This window comes from Falco rusticolus, chromosome 1 (genome assembly GCF_015220075.1).
Source record: "Falco rusticolus isolate bFalRus1 chromosome 1, bFalRus1.pri, whole genome shotgun sequence".
Classification (NCBI taxonomy): domain Eukaryota; kingdom Metazoa; phylum Chordata; class Aves; order Falconiformes; family Falconidae; genus Falco; species Falco rusticolus.
In genome coordinates, this window is record NC_051187.1 from 14,267,662 (window position 1) to 14,285,536 (window position 17,875).

Consider the following 17,875-nt stretch of genomic DNA (forward strand, 5'->3'; position numbering starts at 1 on the left):
ACATGTAGACATTTGTTGATGAATCTTCAAAGTAGGCACAGAAATAGGTAGAAAAAATTCTAGCCCTATTTTACAGAAACTAGGATTAAAAACAATACTTTTTTTTTAGCTGCATGGCCATTTAAAGAAGGATCTCAGGTCTATTAAGGAGACCAGTGATTGCCCTGATCAGCACCTGGCTGTTATAAAAACCAGCAGGAGTCAATCTCTGTGGAGTTGTGGTAAGGTTGAAAGCTGGAGTGGGGGCCCAGCCCCTGCTTCTTCCCTCCTCTCCCTTTCAAGGCTAGGATCAGCTTGATAGGTCACTTCTGGTTTTATGCTATCAGTGATTACAGTCACATACTCTTGAAGGTCTTCTAGCTGGGGTATCATCCCGCTTTCTGTTTGTCATGGTTTTTTAGCATCTGCAACGGAGGTCAGAGCTGCTAGCAAGGATGTGCTCTGTGTGAGTGGGTGCTGACCTGGTAGGTCCAGCTAAACAGTAGTAAGTGCCTGTTGTTTTATGCCATGGCTTTTCACCAGCCTGTAAGGGGTTTGCCAGTCTCCTGCTGGTTGCACAGGGTTCTAGAAGCTTTTAGGACTTCTCTTGCTTACTTAGCCAGAAGGTGTGCTGGGAGGAACTTTTGAGTCCCAAGGAATCTATTATTTTCATATGAACTGGACTGTTGTTGTGAAAGCAACCAAATTAATGGGATGGGGCAGCTAGAACTGTGTGGTGACTGTGCCGTGAAGGGCACGGATCATGTGTGTCTTCCCTGATGTTAATTCAGAGTGTTTGAAACACAAAACGGCTCTAGGCTCAGGATGGGTGACAGAACAGAAACCAGCCTGTTTTATTGCACTGAAGTGCCTCTAACTAACACACCACACTTCAGCTGTGGCACGACCCTCGTGTACTTTTATTCTTCCTAGGTCTATTCAAGTCCTACAGCTGTGGCCTCGTTAGGCAGCAGAGCAGCTTCATTAAGCCCTGCACGTGGCAGCGGCCCCCGGGAGGGCTGCAGGGTGCTGTGCTTACTGCAGCAGTGGGGGTCAGGAAAAGCCTGACTGAAGTGCAAGGCAATGCTGCAGATAGGTAGTAGTTTCCAGTAGCATTTAAAACAGGTGGTCTTTGACTTAATGAGTAGGGGCTGAAGGCCTGCCCAAGCCTACAAACCCCCTTGAGCTGCTGAGCTTCATGTGCAGGAGCTGCATTAGCCCAGGGAAGGCAGCAAGGATGTGTGCTTCAGGCTCATCTTGGTTTTGTCCAGTGGGGTTATGTGTTCCTGCCTGGCCTTGAGCTGCTGCTGGCCACCACTCCTTCAGCCATGCCCTGTGCTGGGGATGTGAGAGCCCCCCAGGAGAGCTGGGGGGCTGCTGCCCAGGGGCTTGCCTGAACTGCTGCTCTGGTATGCCAGGGTGCAGGAGCCCTGTACTGCTCCATCCTTCCTGAAGAGAGAGATTTGCCATCAGTGCAGTGCATACCTCTCTTTTTGTTGTTAATCATCCTTCCCCTTAAGCAAGTGGGAAGGTATTTGAATGTGTTCTGGATGTTGCCAAATTATAGGCAAAATAAGCTGTTCAAACCCTGCCTCTCACAAATAAGACCGGATTCTCAGCTGCTATAGGCACCCTTTTAAATTATATGCGTGGAAACAGTCTCCCAAACTTCATCTGGTTTCCTTCACTTATGCCTAGAAACCTAGAATTATAATCAGCACTAAATTGTAGCTGGGATTGTATTACACGATTGCTTGGATCCTTGTTGCTGCTTTTGAATTTTCATTTTCTACTTCCTTTTCACAGGATGCAACACGTAGTGCGCAAATATATTCCTATAGCTGCAGGGTGAATATCACCTTCTTTAATATAGTTTAATGGGACTTTCTTTCCTTTTTTAATCCCATGGAAATAGGAGTTGCACTGGATAAGATCACACATGAATGTTACCATAATTTTGCTCTGTGTCAAAGATATGATCTCATCAGAGCTTGACAGTATCGCTAATTTGAGAAAAGGGCACAAGCATAAAAGCTGAGATATGCAACCTTTAGCAATCCTTCAGTTTATATGGAAGGTATCTGGAATGCAAATTGTTGGGCATTATGCTCTGAAACGTTCCAATAACTTTTGAACTGCAAAATTATGTGACTGTCAGAATTGAGGTCACTTCTACCCTTCCTCCTCACCCTGTTCTTCTGTACCAGACTACAAATGTGAAACACTGCTTCTAAGGGAAAGATGAATGCTATTAGTATTCAAATGGATTTCCTTTTCTGTATGAAAAATGGAAGACTTCATTTCTAAAAGTAATTTTAGTGTTAAGCTACCTATTTATGGCGGTATGCACTCAGCTTGTATGAAGTAGATGTATAAATATTCTGTCTAACCGAGGGCTAAATCTTGGCCCTGGCTCTAAGATGGTGCACAGGGAATAGGTCCATGTGACTGGATATAATTCCAACAGACTAATTACGTCTCTGTTTTGTTGGGTCTCGGGGTATCTAACTTCTGACAGCTTCGGGAACTGAGAGGTGGGGCATTACCGAGCAATTCCTGGTACAGTGTCTCCAACTGGGCACCCAGAAGCCAAAGGATCTGAAATTTCACCACATTTTAGACAACATAGACCATAAAATAATTTATTTAGAAGCTTGACCCTAGTGTATAAACCCCTGCTTGCTGGCAACACTTAGGAGCTCTGCACCTCTGGCCTGTGCTCTGGTCCAGGTTGTTTCGTTGCAGAGTGTGGTCCTCCCAGTGCCTTCTAAGGCACTCTCTTGGTTTCCATTCTGCCCAAAGGAGGCTTCACTCTTTCTCTGAAAACACCACCTTTAGCTTCATTGGAAGTGCAGGAGTGCCTGGGAGAAATGCTTTTGCAAACCTTAACCCATGTTTTTATCATTCATCAGAACCTGTCATTTATTCCACCCTCCTGACAGATAAATCTGGCCAGGCACAACATAAAAGCTCATACTTGCCAGCTGTTCACCATTGCACAAGCATGTTCTGTGCTGCTGCTTCCCATAGCTTGGGAAATGCTAATATTACAATTATTTTATGGTGGGTTTTGATGGGATGAGCTTTAAATGCTGACAGGTTTACAAAGTATAATGGCTCCCTTAAAATTCTCAGTGGTCAAATTCAGCTTGCAGACAGGCAAACAGGGCATAGTCTTGTGTTTTTTCTTTAAAAAACAGAACACTGCAGTTGGCGTTTGCACTCTGTTCTCAGGTCCCTGTAGTTGTCCTTGGCTGCAGCGGAGGAGGGTGGTGTAGCAGCAAGCAGACGGTTCCCCTCCCGAGTGCCAAGAGGTTTGGGGGCACTGTCTGTCACGCCCTCCAGCAGTGCTTTCCCTGCTCCCGCTGCACCCACCCTGTCTGCGCGGGCATGCGACAGGGAGGCGTCTGCCCTGGAGTTCTGTGGGTCCCACCCGTTCCCCACCTGGGCAAGCGTGGTTAGGGCATTGCTCCTGGGCAATAAACCAGGATTTACAGAAAGGCCTAAAGGACACAGGATCCTGAATCCCACTGTGTTATATGTGGGATTTCCAGCGCTGGTAAAGCTGTTGGCAGAAGTTTCCCTGGGCTCCTGACAGCCCCTGGTCTTTGCTCCATGGGAGGCAGGTACCCCATCATGGCCTTCCTTCTGCCTCCCAGTCCTGCCCATGGAAATACTGATAGTGTTTATGGATGTGGCTAAACATGGTGGAAACGATGCTTGTAAATGTGGGTAGAACTTGTCAGTGGCTCTTTAGAAGTAAGTAATACCGTTTTAATTGTTATTCTTTCTGCCATAGATCACAATAAGGTTATGTTGATGGAACCATCAAGCATAGTAAATGCTATAAGTACAATATGTTAGTACTAATTATAAAGTAATTTAACAACAGTGTATATGAAGAGGGCAATTTCGCATGCCAATTCACCGTAGTAAATTTAATTGTATGGAAGAAGAGGAAAGCAAAATATTTTCAATAAAGACTAAAATGATAGATACTGGGTTGCTTTTCCAGTGCCGGTGGCAGTCCTGACTCCTTTTAAAAGGGTCACTGCCACTTTACCTTATTGAGCATCCCTCTGGTATGCTGTGCCTTTACAGGGCATGGGAAATTTCAAACTGACTGCTGGACAACAGCTCTGAGTCTTCCCTGCTAAACCAAAAATATGTTATTTTTTTATTGAGGGAGGTAAGCTGAGAGTTGTAGCGATGTGAGATGTCAATGGAGAACACGTACAGGAATTACACCTGTGGAGGGCAATGTGAAAATAGGCCCCTGGACTTTTTTCTTTTTTGATCAGGCTGCAAGGAGTCAGAAGCTGTTAGTCACTGACATAGATTACCTAATAGCTTTGACCTTTCTTTTCCCCCTTCCAATTATTGTAATTTACAGACCTGGGAAAAGATGAATTTAAGAGGAGTTTTATTGGTTTGGGTAAAAGAACTTGCTCTTTACCTCAAAGATATTGTTCTTATTTATACCACAGTTGGCTTTGACTGCTCTGGAAACACAAAGGGCTGTTTGGGAGTTTGCAGACGTCACTTCTGTCCTCTTTAAGGCCCCTTCTTGCAGTCAAGGTGATGCAGGTTGCCTCACTGTACATGAGCCATTGGGCTGTGGCTCCTGGGGGGTGATGTGGAGGGGTGAGCTCATGTCCTCGGGGGATGGCAAGTGGCTGCACCCCTGCTCCTCACCCAGTCATCGTTTCTGTGGATACTCCAGATTACAAGGAAACGTGTCAAAACCCTTTCAGTGATTTTCCTGCTTATTCTGCTGACTAACTGAGGGAAAGATTTAAGTTCAAGTCTCCACTGGCAGATTGGCACATCCTGGTGAAGTGGCTGCCGCTCTCCATTATCCGATGGGACCTTGGCAGATCCTAAGATGCACCGGGCAGAGCAGCCTTTTTTGGCTCAAGGGGTCTGGGGACAGACTCCACGCTTTTGTCCCACGGTTCTAATGCCAGCACAATACAAAGGTGAATTAAAAGAAAAGTAACTGTGGCTTGATGGACAAATGAGGGAACCAGAAAGTCCCTGCTAGTTCAGTTTCCTAAGAGTAATTTCCTTACTTCCTTCAGATTTCCTCTGTCACAGACAAGAAACCAAATTCACGAGGTGAAAATGACTCTTGCCGTGTCTGCAAGAAGGCCAAAGTAATTACCAGAGATCAGTGTGGCCCAGTAAGTATATTCTTCTTTATTCATCACTGTTTCTGATCTGTGTATTATATTTTGAGCGTGCTCTTTGTGTCTCTGTAAAAATTCAATTTTCATTTTGCTATTTGTCAGTATCAAGCCATTTTTTCCTAAGACATGAATTTTCTCATCCTCTTGGGAAAATGAAAATTGAAATAGAATTTTAAATAGTAAAAAAAATATTCACATTGTTTGCCTTACAGTTGCATCAAGTGTATAGCACAGGGGTTTTGAAGAATACATTTATAATTTGTAAAAAACACTAACATAATTAAATTATTGTTAAATGTGGCACATGGAATGTTTATTCATGTGTTTCTCTTTCAGAATCAGATTGAACTCTTCCTGTGACAACAGCATCTGTATTATCACCGCTGGAGTGTGGGAGGTGCATTGCAGAGTGCCCTGAAAAATACGTGCCTCTTGGATTGTGTCTTCTTCAAGACAGAGGAATGGCTCAAAGCCTCGTGCTGGGACCTGCAGAAATTCTAGTATGGCTTTGCAGTTCTTCAGGCCCTAACAGCCAAGCCTGTTTTTTATTTACATATGCTTCCTAGCAATAGTTCTAACTTCCAGGTCTTGTTAAAAGAAGATTGGAAATAACTGCACAGGACTGGAGAGAAACACTGTTTCCTCCTGGGAAGGATGGAGACCTGTTAGAGCTACCCTCAAGGAGCACCCGGAAACCTTCCCCCTGATTTCTTCTAACCATAGGAAATGTAAGAATATAAACCAGCCCATAAGGAAGCTAGCCTGGTGTTCCCAAAGGCCATCCTTAAAATCATTTCACCTAAGACTTGGTAATTTGCCCCCTATCTTACAAGTCTTGCTTCCTACTGGGAGCCCTTTGGAAAGAGACTTCCCCAGGGCTATTAACTCTGACTGTGATTCCGTGTTATGTGTGCTAATTCTTCTCTTGCTTTAAACTGATCTGATACAGATATTATGGAGATAAGGAGTATAGGGTAAGGCTAGTTGGCTGCATCTCCAGTGACTGCAAGGATTCCATGGCCCTAACAAGGCACATGCTTTACCAGTACATCAGCTATTTTACATATGCAGTTTTTTCCAGGTAAGGGTAATCTTGTATGCTACCTATTCATTGTAAAGAATGATTGCAGAAAGGATTGCTTCTGAATAATGCAAGAACTGGAGCCTTTAGAAAATGCAAAACTGTTGATAAATCTGTTGTAGCTGAAACAAAATTGAAACAAACTTAAAAATACTATTTTGGTCTTTTACCCAAGGTGAGTAAATAATTTTTAGTGGAGGCCAGCTCACATCATAACTGTATTTCCACTGAGTGTCTGTGTTAATTTATACAGTGGCTACTGTATGTGACTAAAGGGTCAAGGCTCTGTGGCCCGAGTTTCTGCTGGAGTGGTAGAAGAGAGTGGGAAGGCTCTGATTCTGGCTGGGAGGGGAATGCTGGCTGCTGGCAGGCCTTGGCGGGTGGGCAGCTGGAGGGAAACACAGCAGCTGCAGGTGCACGGCAGCACTGCCTGACCATCATCGTGGTCAAATCGCTGTCAGCAGGTAACCAAGGCTTCAGCTAGGATTCACCAGCTCCTGCTGTGTGCAGCCCATGACTGCTAGTGCTTTTGTTGGATGCTCTACTTAATCCTCTTCAGCAGGAGATTAAAACATGACAGAATCTCATTGTTTAAGTTAAATGTGCACTGGAAATAGGGTAACCAAACTGTTCTGGAAAAACTTTGGAAATAGAGTTCAGAGGAAGAGTTTTAGGTTTTTTTGCAAATGTGGCAGAAATTTTGCATGATCTTAGATTCATCTGGAAATGCAGAAATACAAGGATGAAGCAACGAACTAATAAATGAAGAAAACTCGGTTATTTGTCAGGGTGTCTTTTTCCTTTTTACATATACACACATGCACAAAACCACACATGCTTGTTGCTTAAGGTTGAAATGCAAGGATTGTTTTTGCCAGTTGGAAAATTAGGATTTCAATTTAGTAACAATGAAAAAAGTGCTCAACCCTGCTTTTCAATTGATGCAGGGTGTCTAATTAGTATGTAAGTGCGTAGGGAGTTAGACATCAGTTGGGAGTTGACCAGTGAGAGTGGCAGTACTTATGCAGAGTTATTAATATTCATTGTTTGGCTTACTCCTACAGTTAAAATGAACCAGTGATGACAAACCTGGGAAAGCTGTACGGCTTGAACTTCACGGCACAGTGGTGAGTGCTCCTATGCTGCTTAGATAACTTCAGAAGCGTGCTGAGACTTAGGCAAAGCTCCTGAAGATTCCTTATGCTTGCAAAAAATTACTTTCTATGCGACCTTTGTATTGACTTGGAAGTGTGTGACTGGTGAGAACTTCAGAGAATCTTGGGGGTGCTTTGGGTCATGATTATGATGTGCCTTGAAGACTGAGACCAATGTAGTTTCTTGTAATGCATGCCAAAACCAAAAATTTAAATGAGCTTTGGGTTTTAAGGGTGTGGGAGCTTGTCTGCTGTCACCCTCACACACTGCATCATGGGGGTGGTGAAGTGACCCTGGTATCCTGTGGTTCAATGTCTGCAGTCCCCCTTTGACCCATAGTCAAGGACATTTCCAGACCACACAGCTGTTAGTGGTGGCTTTGTCCCTTGCTCTGCTGGCAAGGTGTGCAGATGTGAGCGCCATGGCTTCTCCTCTATCATCCAAAGCTTTGATGGCCCCATGCCAGTCTCAAGCACTTGTGTCCATCCTTCTACAAGACGCAAGGTCCATGTTCACTGCTTGACCCCTCCCACTGCAGTCAATCCAAAGCAATGGCCTCGCTGGGGAAGTTGGCTGGCACCAGTTCAAATGTACAAAAAATGCTGCTGTTGAAAATAGCGTTTTAAACATATGCATTGCACTTTCGCAAGGTATTAGGGAATCTGCTCTTATACACGTGGTGCTTTTGGTTTAAGATGTGAGTTTTTATTGGTGTACTATGTAAAGATTGGTTCTTCAGATACTAATGTCTCGGCAAAATCCAACTGCAGTCATTTGTGGCCTGAAGGGACTGTTTCCTGGGGAGGAATGCTGTCTTGGAGGTGTGAGTAGCTGATTGCTGAGTCTTTGGCAGAGGGTCAGCTGTGCAGGAGAGGCAGAGTAGTCAAAAGCAAGTCTTGGTCTTAAGGGCAAATTTGACTTTTTTAGCCTTCACCATTATAATTACATGCTTGTAATAGCTGTACAGGATTATATATGTATATGTTAAAGAAAAACTGAACAGCTAAATATGAGGCAGCAGCTTGGAGCTGGCACTGGTCACCTGCTGTGGGAGTTTGTGTAGCATCCAGATGAATTCTGGAGATGTTAGTCCTCTTACTCAGTGAATTACAGAAGTCACTCCTGATGTGACAGCACATGGTGTTATGTGGTTTTTTTGGGGTTGGTTGTTGGTTGTTGTGTAGGGTTTTTTTTCAGGATCTCAGTGTTCTAGATTTTAATTTTTATTTTTTCCCTGGGAAAACAGGATGCCTATAACTCTGAGTTGTAAAATAGAGTTTTAACAACATGTTTGATCTATTTTATTGATGACGAACGCACAGGCAAAACAGCTAATGCCGACATTTAAATTGTCATAATTGCATTGCAAAGTTAACATGCTCTTCTGATAAATAGAAGTGGTTTGCATCTCTGGGAATTATTCTTTCGGGCTTTGTCAGTCTGCAGTACTGGATATAGCTGGGTTTCATTTGGAAGGTTTCTGAGAGCTGTTTAAGGGGAAAAACCAAAAGGTTTGTTTTCATTTTAAAAGATGGTCTGGGAAGACCTCATGTGGCTGGACAAATGGGCCACAAAATAAAATGCAAACCCTCTGAATTGAAGTAACTGCACAACAATCTTCTGTACTTTTCAATTTAGAAAGCTTATTTAATTCTAGCTTACTGCTTCATAGCCAGCAACTTGAGATAAAATCTCTCTTCAGGCGCACCATAGAACAAATCTGCTTTCATTTGGGGTTGTCATTCAACGCCATAATCTTCATACTAATTAGTGTATGTGTGAATCTGTATACAGTCACAGAATCATGGAATATCTTGAGGTGGAAAGGACCCATAAGGACCAGGTCCCCCTTTATCTTCACCCAGAGGCTCTCAGCCGTGTTGTCCCACATGGCAAGAACCATCAGCCTGCCTTTACACCCTGTGCCCCCCCTCACCCGTCCCCTGCAGGGCCTATAATGGCCCGTCATGGCGGCTGCAGGGCTCATCCTGCCAGGCTTTGCTTATGCTCTGGGGCTGGGCCAGAGCTCCCTGCACCTGCTGTATGTTTCTCATAGAACCATGGAACGGTGGGGGTTTGGAGGGGCCCTTTAAAGGTCATTAGTCCTAGCAGGGGCATCTTCAGCTACATTGGCTCGGGCCCATGCAGACTGTGCCGGGCTGGGGCATCTGCCGCCGGTGGGCAGCCTGCGCAGAGGCTGGTGCCACCGCAGGGGAGCCTCGGGCGTGCTCGGTGTGCTCGGCACACCATGGGCAGGGCGAGGGACCTTGTTGGCATGCCATCCCTCAGATGCTGGTGTGAGATGCTGGTGAGAGAGAGATGCTCTCTCTAGGAGCCTGGCTTTATTGATTTCCTCCTTCAAATCCAGTTTAAAGCCCTTTGCACGGGAGGTAGCAGGGCTTCTCTGAAGACCCTTGCTGGCAGACCTGCTGCCACGTGGGCCAGCCAGCGCCCAGCACCGCGGCTGTGCTGGTGGCTGCGGGCTGGAGCCAGGCCTGCCAGCACCTCCTGTGCCACCGCGTCACCCCCTGTAGTGGGGGGATGGAGCAGAGAGTCACTTCTACTCCTGGTCCCCCAACCAGTTGTCCCGAGGCTGCCCCCAACAGCCCTCTGACTTCTTGTGTGGCAAGACAGCACTGGGCCGCAGAGTGGGGCCGTGGGCCACCCACACCTGCGGTGGGGCCCAGCCACAGTGGCTCCTGCCCCTGCCCAGGTCTTTTCAGCTGTTGACATCAACTGCCAGCGAACTTCAGGTGTAGCAGGTGACAGGAAGTACAAAGGCGGCAGTTTATTCTTCTTAAATGGGAACTGCTTGCACTATAGTTTATTTAGACCGCCTTTTCCCTGCCTGGGTTCTGTCAGAAGTGGTGTGCCCTGGCTGCCGGCACAGCAGCCCCAAAGCCACTGCTGTCAAAGGAGGCCGTGGCCCCATGTCGGGCAGCAGCTGGCACACGGTGCTGGGGAGCAACGGCACCTCAGGCTGGCTGCCGAAGCTGCTGGCTTGAGCTGAGCCAGTGCGGCGGGAGCCAGGGCGCATGAGGGGCCTCTCCATCAAGCCCAGGAGAGCTGCTGTGGTGGGGAATGGCATGCCGTGCTTGGGCTGAAAATATGAAGGACAGGACAGAGCCCTGCCCAGACAGCGTGCAGGTCAGTCGTCTGTGCTGCTCAGGCTGGCTTTGTCTGGCCAAAACGGGTTTGTGGCTTAGTGACAATGATCTTGGCCTTTCTGGCATCACCTGTACAGGGAGGTTCCCAGAAATCACATAATCACTGTGTTCAAATCAGTGCGCTTCTGCAAAATCTGTGGCTGATCTAGATTAACTGGGAATTTGGCCTTGAACATTTGACTGAGTCCAGTGAAGCATATTGTTTGCCTCAGGACTGTAAGAAGTCTTGGCAACCTTTGAATCTGCATGTCCTGGGATCACCTTGGCCAGCCTGTGCTGTCTGGAGGGTGCTGACACCCACAGGTCTATGGAGCTTTTTAATAGCTGCTATCTGTCCTGCCTCCGTCACTCAGATATCCCCAAAGCATTGCAGTAATTGTTTACTTCCTTTGGTGGTTTTTTTCTTGCTTCCAAAAGCCCAAGTTGTCTCTGTTAAGCTGATGATGCTGAGCTGGTTCAGGTGCCAGGACCATTTCACTCCCATCACTGTGACTGGCCAAAATACAAATATGAGGGTGACCTTGTCTGTGCTGAATATTAAACCAGCAGAATTATTGATACTTCCTTCTGAAAGGTGGTTACAAATTCTTTTTCTAGAATTCTGGGAGTTGTTTTGACAGTTATTACACTATGACTCCCAACAGAGATAGATGCCTGTGGGTATTAAGAGACCTTACTTTCAGTGTTTGAGGTTTTTCTGTGTAAAACTGCATCCCTGGTTTTGCCAACCTTTTGACAATCCTGCTCAAATGTGAGGCTAATATACTGATGAGGCTGCTGCCAAACAAGCTGGTATCTGTAACACAGAGCTGTGCTACGTGGTACACATACGCAGTCCCTCTTAGGGAGAACTGGCATTTGCAAGACCAAATGCTAAGTACTTGTGAGGACCTTAGTGTATGACAATGTACTTGAAAAAGGACAAAGCAAGATGTTTTCAGTATGTTCTGTCACTGCTGCCAGTTTCTGACTTGGTGACTTCTGACTGCAGGCCAGAAGGGCAAGTGGTTCAGGCAGTTTGTTGGTATAAACTTACAAACTGAATGAGAATAGCAAATACTTCCTCTGAAAATTAGTCACTTCAGAACACAAACTCTGGAGAAGTGTAAGTGCTATCTTAAAGTAGATGTATAACATCAAAGGAATCGTGCAGTGATGGTGCTCATTGCTCTCGACTGACCGCCAAAGGTGCATAGCTGCTGAAAGGTGGGTGACTGTGCTGTAGATGTCTTGCTCCGGACAGGCAAACCCAGCCCAGATCTGCTAGCTGAAAATCAGGACTGTGTTCAGCCAGAGCAGAGGAACAAGTTGGGCTGACCTTGTACAGTCCCTGGCTATAGCCATGAAGAACCTTAACAGAAGCATGGGGAGCTTTTGGATTAATCCAAAACTCGGTTCACAGGACACAACTATTTTTTTTTTTTGCAGTAACTCGGGTATTGCATGGTGCAAAGCCACAAACAGAAAAAATAGTCTAACATGTTACTGCTTCTGGATATTTTTCTAAAGCTCAAGGAAAACAGTGTCTTTGAACTTTGCCTATTGCCAACATGCTAATCCTTGCAAAATGAAAATTACCATCTGTCCCTCTGATCAGTGACTGGCATTTGGGTCTAACTGCTGTGGTGGGTTTGGATGGGATATTGGGCAAAGTATGTGAACACATCATTTCCATGAATATTTGGGTTGTGTTCCTCTATTATATTATTATGTATGACATCTGGCATATATAATAAGTTAAGTTAATACAGCTTTTGTAATTGTTATTTCTGTTTCACATAGAGCCAACATGTAGGTCCTCTACTTCCTTCTGCTTGACCCTCCTGGCAGAGGTAGTGACTATAATGACTGTGATACTGCATTTCTTTTGCTAATCTCATTATCATGAATATATTCTGAAATCTATGCTGCTTCTCCCCTCTATTTGCCCTTTTTTTGGTATCCAAATCCAAGTCACTTCATGACTCCCTTGTCTGTTTTATTGCACAAACAGCAATATAAAAATACCATTGAGGCATTTCTTCAGACGTAGAACTTGCACTTAGAAACCTTTTTTAATGTTTCCTTGCATGGACTGTTTATCAGTCATAATGGGTTTTTTAAACAACCTTTTTATTACCCTGAAACGGCTGAAGGAGATGATCCTCAGCAGCTGATAAACCAAAAGAAATCTGTTTGAAGTCGACAGAATGATGCTAACTTTTACCAGCTAAAGAAATGGACCTTGACAGCACTAGAGCAGCAGGGTGGCTGACTCCTGAGCCATATAACTTTATGGCAAAACTCAGGTGAATTCAGTGGGGGTGAGAGCAGAGAATGAGATGCTTTTTATCTGTTCTTGAAAGCAACAAAAGCTCTCCAAACTTACTGGCATGCTTTTTCTTTAAAATCTGGTTTCTTTGAGCACTGTTTGCTGATAATTTAAACGCCCATTTTTTTCAGTCTTGACCCGTACTAAAAGGATGCTCTGCCCTCCTGTTCGGAGTTTGGGTTCAATAGCCTGGATGACAGGAGGAGTTTCTGGCAAAAGGGGTCTTTGAGAGCTCTGTGACGCAGACTTACTCATCTTCCCAACAGAAGGGGAGCAGAAGTTTTCTATTTTAACATGCTCGATCTTTGCCATAACAAATGTAGTTTTGTCTTCAATAGCACTTTTAGTGGTGGGTGTGAATGTGTGTGAAGAACAGCCCCCCCTGCACTTCGAGGGGGGCTACTACTTTCTAGGGATATGTTCTCAGCCACAGCATTGCTGCTTCCTCCCCGCTTTCCTTTCACTTCCTTTTGCTACAAAGCCCATAAAGGAAAAGTACAATGAAAGAATCGAAACCCAAAACAAACAGTCCCATTTGAAAGGTGGAGAAAGTTGCTGTGTAATTTGCTTGCCTAGTAGGTAATACTACATGGTGGTTTGTGAGATTCACTCCTAGAGACAGATTAAAAAAAAAAAAAAAAAGTCTTTTTGGCCTGCAGAGACTCTTGATTAAGACCTAATACTGTCTGCTCCTTCAGGGATCCCCTGTGAGTTGCAGAGACGACAGCTCTCCTTGTGGTGAAAGCAAAGTGCTGCCAAAGCAATGACATGTTGCACAGGATGGGATTCCCCTCCAGCACTCTCCTCTCTCTTACTGCCCGACTGGGGCTGGGAGTAAAATGCTTGCTGAGCACTTCTGCCTCAAAGGTTGCTTGTCTCTGACAATGATGGTGACCTTCCTGCTTGTCACCAGCAATTTGGCGCAAGTTTCCTGAAGGAGAGCTGCAGGCAGAGCTGCAGCAGGGGACGTGCGGACAGCACAGGGTGTACCCCAACTGCTGCTGCGGTGGCCCTGTGCCCTGGGTCCCTGCCTTGGGAGCAGCAGTTGGTCCTCCGCTCTGGCAGGAACCAGAGCTCATGGGGGCTGGCATCCTTGAAGGCAACGTGGGAGAGCGGCCCCTCTCTGTTACCCCTCATTGTCTGTCCAGTGTGGTGCCTTTCGTTGGTGATTGCCAGGTAGAATCTGAGTTCCTGGGAGCACTACTAGGAAGAGGGCAGAAATGGGCAAGAAGGGAGCAGTGATGGTCCCCACAGTCCGAGGGACCACATGGGGACCATCTGGCATCCACAGAGCAGACAGGGTTGTTTGTAAAAACCTTACTTAGTAGTTGAAAAGACTTCCCGTACTTCATTGATTGCAACGTTAAAAGGCTGGCTTTCTAAACCCCTGCCATCTGGGCAAATCACAGCTATGCCGTGCCAAGCTGCCTGGCACGTTTTTCCTGCTTTGCAGAATCCCAGTGCCTGCCTCATCCTGCAGCATCTTGCTGCCAGGCAGATGCTCACAAGCCGGGGCAGGGCTTGGAGCAGTGACCCCAGTGATCCCAGCCTGTGTGGCATCCTTTAAAAGCCTAGCATCCTGAGGAAGGTTTGTCCCTCTTGCCCATAGGCTTACAGGGCGAGACTCCAGCCTAGGTTCTGCAGTCTTTCAACTTTTCTATCAAACTGTTCCTTTGCAGAAATTGCTGTTAGGATTCATTGTGAAAATTGCACTAGGATGCAAGGTAAAAGCCAAGTAAAGTTTAAAATTGCCAGATACAGAATCTGGAGAACAAAAAGCCTATAGAAGCTGAAGGGGAGCTAACAATGGGCTTTTAGTTTAAAATCAAATTCAGAGGAAACCAAAGAGACCATTTTCAGTCCTAGGAAGGTCAGGCTGTGTCATTGCTGGTTTGACGTTGCCTCTTAATGGCTGTTAGGTTACTTTAGTTCCATTAACATCTTGGTGCAGCTCTGAAGCTGGAGACTTTCTTCCTCAGGAGTATTCTTCAAATGTATTTCCAAATGCCCCATTTACCCTTTAACGGTTGTTGGCTGCACCCTTTCACGTAACTGTGAATATGGAGTATATGGCACCTTCGTGTTACCTTTGGACTAATGGGGTCATCCTTTTGTAGGCTTTCTGGCTTCCTCCCAAAGTCTTGTTGCAGACCACAGGATGCTCAAAGTGCACGTGCCTGGCTTGTGGGGACTCCAGCCTGATCACCTCCTGCGTTTGGAGTCCTTCCATGGTTACAACAAGCTTGTTTTATTGATTGCCTGAGACATGCTCATGACTCTTAAAAACCATTTATGGCTTTTGTTAAAACTTATTTAATTCAGGTGTTGACAGGATGGCTTCTGGCAGTGTTACCCGAGGTCTAAGCACTGTACAGAGAGGAAATAACAGGCACTTTGGTAATGAAAAGCATCCTGCAAACGTTTATGTGTAACTCGCACCCTGTGAACACTCCGTGGGCTTCCGTGCTGATATTTAGCAGGAAAGTGAAGGAGATGGAAATCTCCTGATTTCCATCAGGAGAGGAACACCCCCCCCTCCCCCTTCCCTGCCAGTGCTACAGGTACAGCACCTGTGGCAGCAGCCTGCTTGGTGGCAGCCCCTTCCTGCAGCGAGTGCCTGCACAGATTTTGGTCCCAATTCTTACCAAAAGAAACCAAATTGTTCTAAAACTGCTAACTGATGTGGAGAACAGTTCATACCCCTTTTCACATTGACATAAAAATTAAGAGAGATAAAAATAAAGATTTCACGAAGAAGAGGTATAATTTCTTTAATGTGGCTTTCTCAGTTCTGTGGTGAATTATGGTTTCAAGATAAAAAGAAACATGATTATTTTTGAAGCTGAAGAGGACAGGCATGGCCTTCTTTGTACAGTCTTGTTTTCTTTATTTTAGTCAGTAAACAGACACTTGGAAGATACAAAGCACTACTTTATTCGGAAAACAGCAGGGAAGAAATCTGAATGGAGTGCAGATATAGGAGATCAATGAATTAATAGCACAAAGCAGACATGCAAAGCAAGTACCAATGCTGGAAAGACGCTGAATGGTCCCTTATCTTTAAGCTTGTCAGATAGCGGTGCAGTTATTTCTAGACTGACTTTTTAGAAAGAAATCATTGTTCAGTGGCAAAAGAATTCAAAAAGCTGGTTTTAGTTTGTGAGAAAATGAGGCAATATGAGCAAGCTCTACTTAGCATAATCAACTAAATCTGTTTGTTTTCTTTCCTGAGGCTGGGGATTTATTTTTGTTTACATTGCTGCTAAAAATGGGCTGAAACTGAAAGTTGTATTTTGGGTTCAGTCCCTGGGTCAGCATGGTTGTGGTGATTTTCACTGTGTGTGAGGTCCTACCCACTGCAGAGCTCTTTGTCCCTCTCTTCCCTCAGCAGACCCCTGTGGCCAGTGCCTTGGGCTCCCTTCCCTGCCAGCACCTGCATGTGCCCTGTCCCATGGGCGTCAGCACATGTCCCGGAGCATATCTGCTTGCCCCTTGGCAGGACACATCACGGCTACGGAGGCAGATTGAGAAAACGAAATGGAGAGATAAAAGTGCTTCAACTATGGTGATCAGGAGAGACTGTGGAATCACCCCCATACTGATGTTACAGTGGTTTGGTTTTTTGCTGAAAAGCTAACAGACTGGGTCGTCGTGCTTTGTTCGGGGAGTCTGCTGTAGCTATGGGCTTACCTTCAGCCTTGGGGCTCACAGTCCTTAGGACCAGGCTTAGTGTTAGATCCCTCCAAAAAGGGCCGTGCAGCTTTAACAAAGCACAGTATCAGCAAGAGGTCTTCTTAGTAACACCATGCCAAAAAGTTCCTGCTCCTGCCTTTAACCAGTCATTGTAGGGAGAGGGGATTTCCCTTTTTCTTCCCCATTAGGATTAACCAACTTACTTTGGAAATGTTTCACCTGTCTTCTGGTACACCAGCTGTTTTTCAGAGGTAAGAATAAGACCAGTGGAATTCATGGCCAGGGCAGGTCCTCTTCTAAACAAGGTGCTAATCACCCTGCTGCTAAGGGGCTGGCCTGGCTCGGCCCTTGGGTGCTGCGAGGGCAGCTGTGTTGATGGGGTGGCAGGAGATGATGGTGAAACTGGGTGCAGCTCAGAGACCCTGGATCCTGCACCTGGGGGAGCAGGGACCCAACTTGTGGCCAAGCAGCTTGTTTCACTGCTGTTGGTGGAAGCTCCTGATGAAGCAGGAAATGCCAGTTCACCACATGACTGCTGGCTCTGGTGGGTTTGTCGAGTCTCTGCTTGGTTCCGTGAGTAGAATGTTATAATTTCTTTGGTGCTTGGCTCTGGGAAAGCGTTCAGCCAGTGCAAAGGCTCAGATTCACTAGGGCAGAGTAACCTTTCAATGACTTTACCAGAAGATAATTAGTGATTAGAAATTCAGCTGTCTTGGGGGACAGGTGTTACTGCATGTGCTGTGTCTGATGATTTCTTGGCTGTTGACTGTAGCTGCTGGGTTGGTAGGACACTGGTCCTTGCTGACAGTGTTGATGAGGTTGGTGTTGCTGGCTTTGGGGAAGCAGAGGGGTCCCTTGGAGCTGGGTCCCCAGCAGCACCTCCTGCGTGGTCCTTCCCCGGGAGCTGCTCTGATGTTACTGGCTTGTCCTGGCCTTATGTAAGAATGCACAAACATGCCACAGATGTCGCTTCCACAGAGAAGTATTTTTCCATGGAAAAGAATTTTCAGCTTTTCCTGTGTGTTTTGGTGTTAGCCTTGTTAATGGTGTTGTGTTGACAGAACATGAGATGTATTTGTTTGGTTAATATCGTATGTTCTGCTTTAAAATGATGAACCGAACAAGAACAAGGCACTGTGCAGCTGGGGCATTATTTAAATCTGTTTGGAAACCTCATGCTAATATTTAAATTGCTTCTCATTTTAATTGAAATATTTACTTCTGAGAAGGTAGAAGATAGAGGCGTTGCTTGCAAACCTTCATGGCATTGACACAGCTACAGTGGGTGATAAATACCAAC